The sequence below is a fragment of the Colobus angolensis genome, unplaced genomic scaffold (assembly GCF_000951035.1).
Source record: "Colobus angolensis palliatus isolate OR3802 unplaced genomic scaffold, Cang.pa_1.0 Scaffold444, whole genome shotgun sequence".
Taxonomy (NCBI): domain Eukaryota; kingdom Metazoa; phylum Chordata; class Mammalia; order Primates; family Cercopithecidae; genus Colobus; species Colobus angolensis.
The window spans coordinates 2,378,899-2,384,780 of NW_012117866.1; positions in this window are offsets into that span (position 1 = coordinate 2,378,899).

Sequence of the window (5,882 nt, forward strand, 5' to 3'; positions counted from 1 at the left end):
TCTAGGAAATTATGAATCTGATTTCCCTTCCTTTGGATATATACCCAGAAGTGGGATTGCTGGTTTAATTTCAGATTAGTATTTCTATTTTTAATATTTTTGAGAAGCCTCCATACTGTTTTCCATAATGGCTGTGCTAATTTACATTCCTACCAGCAGCATGCAAGGGTTTCCTTTTCTGTGCATCCTCGCCAACACCAGTTATTTTAATTGTGTGTTTGTTTGTAGTTGTGACTTGCAAAGCCCCTTGTATGCAGGTGGCAGTCAATGGATAATAAATGGTTCCCTTGAGTGAGAGAATGGAGTGTGTGTGTGTGTGTGTGTGTGTGTGTTTTATGCTGTATGGTAACTTTTTACTAATCCCCAATTATTCCATTGTACATACACTTTGTTTCACTTGGTTCTAATGATATAACACAAAAGAACTTATCCCATTTTCCTAGCAACAATAATAGCAGCAACGACAGGACACAAAAATAATGAACATGTACTTTTGTACTGTGCTTAATTGGGGAGCATTATTTTAAAACATTGCCATGTAGAGATCTCTATGTAAAGAACACAATTTGAAAACTGATGAATTTATTCTGATAACACCAATGCTGCCTTATCACCATCTTTCACTCTATTTTAACCTATACTAGTCCAATAACCAATAAAAGATGGTATTCCATAGAATGTCCCCTTTGAAAATGAATTTTTACTAAATAAACTAAAATTAACAACTGATGACCATAAAGGTTTATGAGTGATAGGGATTTAAAAATGGATACCTAATGCTTTCATGAAAACAGTTTGATGATGATAAACTGAAAAATTTGAAAACTTAAGCACAAGCACTTTATGTTCCGTCATTACTAACACATGGCCAGTACGTGATAACACTTCATTCATTTCTACTTTTTCCTTAGTTTCCATTAAGAATTTCTCATATTTCCTGTTCTCTAAAGCTTGCATGGATGCTTTAATTTCTACAGCTGATTGGTAGAAATACAAATGTCTTTCTAGTAAATGTTAATGAGCACTCTGATGATCATGTTGCTGTTGGTATTTGAAACTGGCAGAATCAATATTCAGGGCCTTCTGGTAAATAGGCAAACATATCTGACTTGAAATTCCTCCAAGTGATTTCAACAACCCAGGACATTCCATTAAGAGGGCTTTCTTATCTAGGGGCAGTCCCATGACACAGACTCCAAGACATAAAGTGATAAACTTTAGTGAAGTTCATTATCTTTCAATTCTATTAAAAAATAGCTGACTTAAAACTGATCTTATCAGTTATTTATCATTCTTTGGATACTGTGAGATTGCCTAATTCCCAAGCTCTCAAATATGATTGTAAAAATTGTTTGTTTTCCATCCAAATGCTTTCTTATAACAATCAATTTTATATAAAAAGAAATAGTGACTTAAATGATTTTTAACATGAAGTATTGGATCTCTTTTCCCACCGTTTATGACCGAGAATCCTCAGTTAATGCTTAATAACTTTTATTGTCAAGACATCCTTTTTAATTTCTAACCTAACCTTCCCTTGTTGGCATTTAAATCCATTTATTCTTGCTCTAGGAAGATTAAGAAGAGTTGTCCAGAGTTCTCTTCATAATAACCCTTCACTTACTTGATGACAATTACTTGATGACATGAATCACCCCTCATGGTAAATGTCTCCAACCTTCTTTGTGTTTCCTCATTTTCTCTCTTACTATTGCTTATATATGTTATTTTAGATGCAGTCATAGTATAAAAATAGGCAGTGGATTGAGTACAAATATCTCTTTCTTATCACCATCTTTAGTTTACATTAAGAAGTTCTCACATTTCCAATTCTCTAAAGCTTACATGAATGCTGTAATTTCTACAGCTGACTGGAAGAAATACAAATGCCTTTCTCGTAAATGTTAATGGGCACTCTGATGACCATGTTGCTATTGGTATCTGAAACTGGCAGAAACAATATTCAGAGTCACTGGGTTTAGGCTCCTCCTTTCCTCTTCTCTGGACATGGCTTCTTAGAAAGCTTGACCCCGGTGGCCACACTGGAATTACATTAGCACTTGGTCTCTTGGCTATAGCCGATAGACCCAAGGCTGCACAGGTTAGACCACTGTTACATGTGTTCAGGAAATTGATCTTTGGGATTGAGATTCCAAGGCTGGGATTTTTGGAAGTCGAGTTGTGTTTGTGGCTACTTTTTAGGAGGTGCCCAATCTTCTTCAGGTGGGGTCTCTGGAGTTGTCCTTGTTCCTGAAACTCCTGGTTGCTGGTTTTTGGTTTTCTTTTACTTCAAATTTTTCAGTTTCTAGTGAGAAATCTAATAATCCTTCCAGTAAGTTCCCTCTTGGGGCTTCAGATAGCAAAAACTGATGTCTACTTCTTGAAGCCCAAAAGTATTCTAACTCATGTTTTGATGACCCACCTGTCAAAAAAGAAAAATAAAAGTGCTTCCTGGGGTTCCCATGGAATGATTACATGACCACACAAACACCTCACATTATGTGACCCTGTTATTCTGAGTTAAAAGGTGGAATTATCCACATCCCTTCATGTTATATAGACATCAGAGGTAGTACAGATCATAGTTTAGTGAAGTAACTTGTTTGTACGTTGGTCTCCCATGTCCTGTGAGGTTTCTGAGGGAATGGAGAGGAGTTTATGAGCTTTTGATTTGTGGTATCCTTCACTGGGGCGAGGCCATGGTAGATTTCCAACACGTTTATTAAATTAAAGTTTTAACAAGTCAAATTAGTCCCTTGTTAGATCCATGTATTAGTCCATTCTCACGCTGCTATAAGGACATATCTGAGACTGGGTAATTTATAAAGGAAAGACGTTTAATTGACTCACAGTTCAGCATGGCTGGGGAGGCCTCAGGAAACTTGCAGTCATGGCAGAAGGGGAGGCGAACATGTCCTTCTCACATGGCAGTAGGAACAGAAGTATAAGAGCCAAGTGAAAGGGGAAGCCCATTATAAAACCATCAGATCATGTGAGAACTTACTATCACTAGAACAGCATGAGGGAAACCACCCCCATGATTCAATTACCTCCCATCGGGTCCCTCCCAGAACACGTGGGGAGTATGAGAACTACAATTCAAGATGAGACTTTGGTAGGGACACAGCCAAACCATATCAATCCATGTAGGTGATCTGGTCCTTTCCAAAGAAAAGAACATTTCAGGCACTTTGACTGCAATGTTAGAACCAAAAGAAGAAATAACTCAGTGTGTATACCATGAAAAATATTTAGGGTGGAGGTATGATACTATATTGCAAACCTATCACGAGAAATGAACTATGATAGATGCATTTTACGCATTATCACTACAGTAACAAGGTTTGTTCGGGGAGGCTGAGATAGAACTTTTTAAAAAAGTAATAATTTAAAATAATAAAGGCCTTCATGAGATAGCATTTGCACACATAAGTTGCAATTAAGTTGTGATCAGACCAGTAATACATAATAAAAAGATATCAGAACATTCACTGCTTTGAAGGTTAGAAGGAAGTAGAAATAGACAGGAAACCAGCTTCTGTTCCTGGGGGAGAAGAATGCAACAGAAGCTTTGGGAGCCACGGAGTGAGTCTTACAGATGTCAACTACATGGTGATGAATGGAATTGTGCAATGAATGGAGAATTACAGTGAGGCACTGCTGTTAGGTTAAGGTGCATATAGGTATCTCTGTCTCATATAATTGACAAAGATTTTTTTTCAAACAACTGAATCTTATTCATACCTTTATTCTCAAAGGATGATTAATTGTATTCTCTTTTTACTCAAAGGGGATGATGTTTAGGGCTTTATCACACATGGGTCACAGTAAGTTTTCACTGATGAAGATATAATTCAGATGAGAGTGTGAGCAGAGAATGAGGGGAAATTGGGTGTATACTATCAAGGGGTACTGATATTTAAAAAATTAAATTGTTCAATATAATCCCTTCCATTCAGGCAAAATGTGTTTCTTGTACAAAATAGAGTACAGGAATGAAAAATATTTTATTTCTGCATCTTTGGAGAGCTAAGGATGGAATAGAAAGAAAAAATGTGAAAAACAGAGAAATTGTGTGACAGAAGAAAATAATGATGGAATGAATACAGGAATGAAGAGGAGGGAAAAGAAGACAGATGCAGAATGGAGACCATTCAGATACAACAATGGCAGACAGGCAGACAGACGATGCTCATGCCCACTAAGAGAAGATTGTCATAGACACAGTGACCTACGAGAACCAACCTTAAGAATATGCAGGCACAAATGTAGATTAATTTCACATAGGGTTAGTGAATATTTTTGGAGCCTGGTGGTTAAGCATTTCAGCTGTGAGGTCAAATAGACCTTAGTTCAAATCCTGGTTGACATCCTGGCTGGGCATTGAGTGACACTGAGCAAGTTTCATCAGACTGCCTCAAATCTCAGTCTTCTCACCTGTAAAATGTATATTTAAAAAGTATCTACTCATAGGATGTTGTGAATTAAGTGAAATAATGAACGTGAAGCCCTTCATCTAATGCCTGACCCAATCTAACTCAGGAGACAGTATTTCAAGTGCTTACAAGTCGGACTGCAGAGAGCAAAACTAGATGGAGTTTTGCTGAAGTATAAAGGGAACATACTTTTCAAAGGCGAGATTCTCTCACCTCCAAACACTGATACACCACGCAGGAGAACTCTAGGTGTTGGCAGACTGTCACGTTTTTGAAGAGATGCTGCATCACAATCTGACTGTTATGTTGATTTTTAAACGTTTACAACTTATTTGATTTTTACAAACACTTTGCAGGACAAATGAACACATCTGGGGCTGTGAATATCTTTCTGAGCACAGCTGGTGACCCCTGTATTAAAAAATATTTTCTCTTACAGTCACTGCTATAATGTCAGATCACTATGATCACTAATATAATTGTGATTATTTTACTTTTCTTTTGGGGGCAAGTCACTATCTTGGTGCTTTGGAGCTACCAAGACTATAAAAAATGAAATATAATATAAACCATCAGAGAAGCTTTAACCTGGAAAATAAGTTAATATGCACAAATATTTACAATTAAATGATCTACAAGGTCCACATATTTTATACATTTCTATGACAGAGGGAGATTTCTTTTTCATTTCAAACACAACCATGATTGTGTTTTCAAAAAAGCAGCCCCTTTGTGGTGGTCCCATTTTAAATGGATTTTACATTTAGTGCCTCTAGAAAGCTTGATATATGCTAGTTATTTATCAATGTCATTATCGGCATCATTATTTTACATACAATCAGACAGCCAGCATATCTGCGTACCTCAGGACTTAAAACCTGCTTTAAATATGTTACATTTCATCAAGGTTAATGAGCTTGACACCAAATATGCTAATTTAAAGGTGGCAGGCATGCGAACAAAGGAACAAAAATACTGTGTCCAAGGAAGTTTGTTGCAATGAGGGAATAAAGGAAAGGTTTTAAATGTTAGTCAAGAGGGCCGTTGTTAAGTGACTTCTAGACAGTACAGTGCTGTTGTTAAAAAGAGTAAGTGAATAATAGTTACTAGTTATATAGCATTTGTTATGTGGGTGACATTCTTCTACTTCCTTAGGTGCTTTGATGTAAATAATCCTTATACTTAGCCTACAAGGCCAGTGATATTTCATACCCATTTTACAAAAGAGGAAACTCAGACCTAGGAAAGCTATCAGTAATTTATCCAAAATCTCACAGGTTGGAAGTCGGGGAGGCAGAATCTGAATTCAAGCAGTCAAGATTTTGGGTCAATGCTTCTAAATGCTATGATAAACTAATTTTCTAGAACTTTATATACTGGTATGTTACCTGACTCCTCTAATAGTAGTGAAAGTTGCAAAATGAAGAATGATATGTATGATGCAAT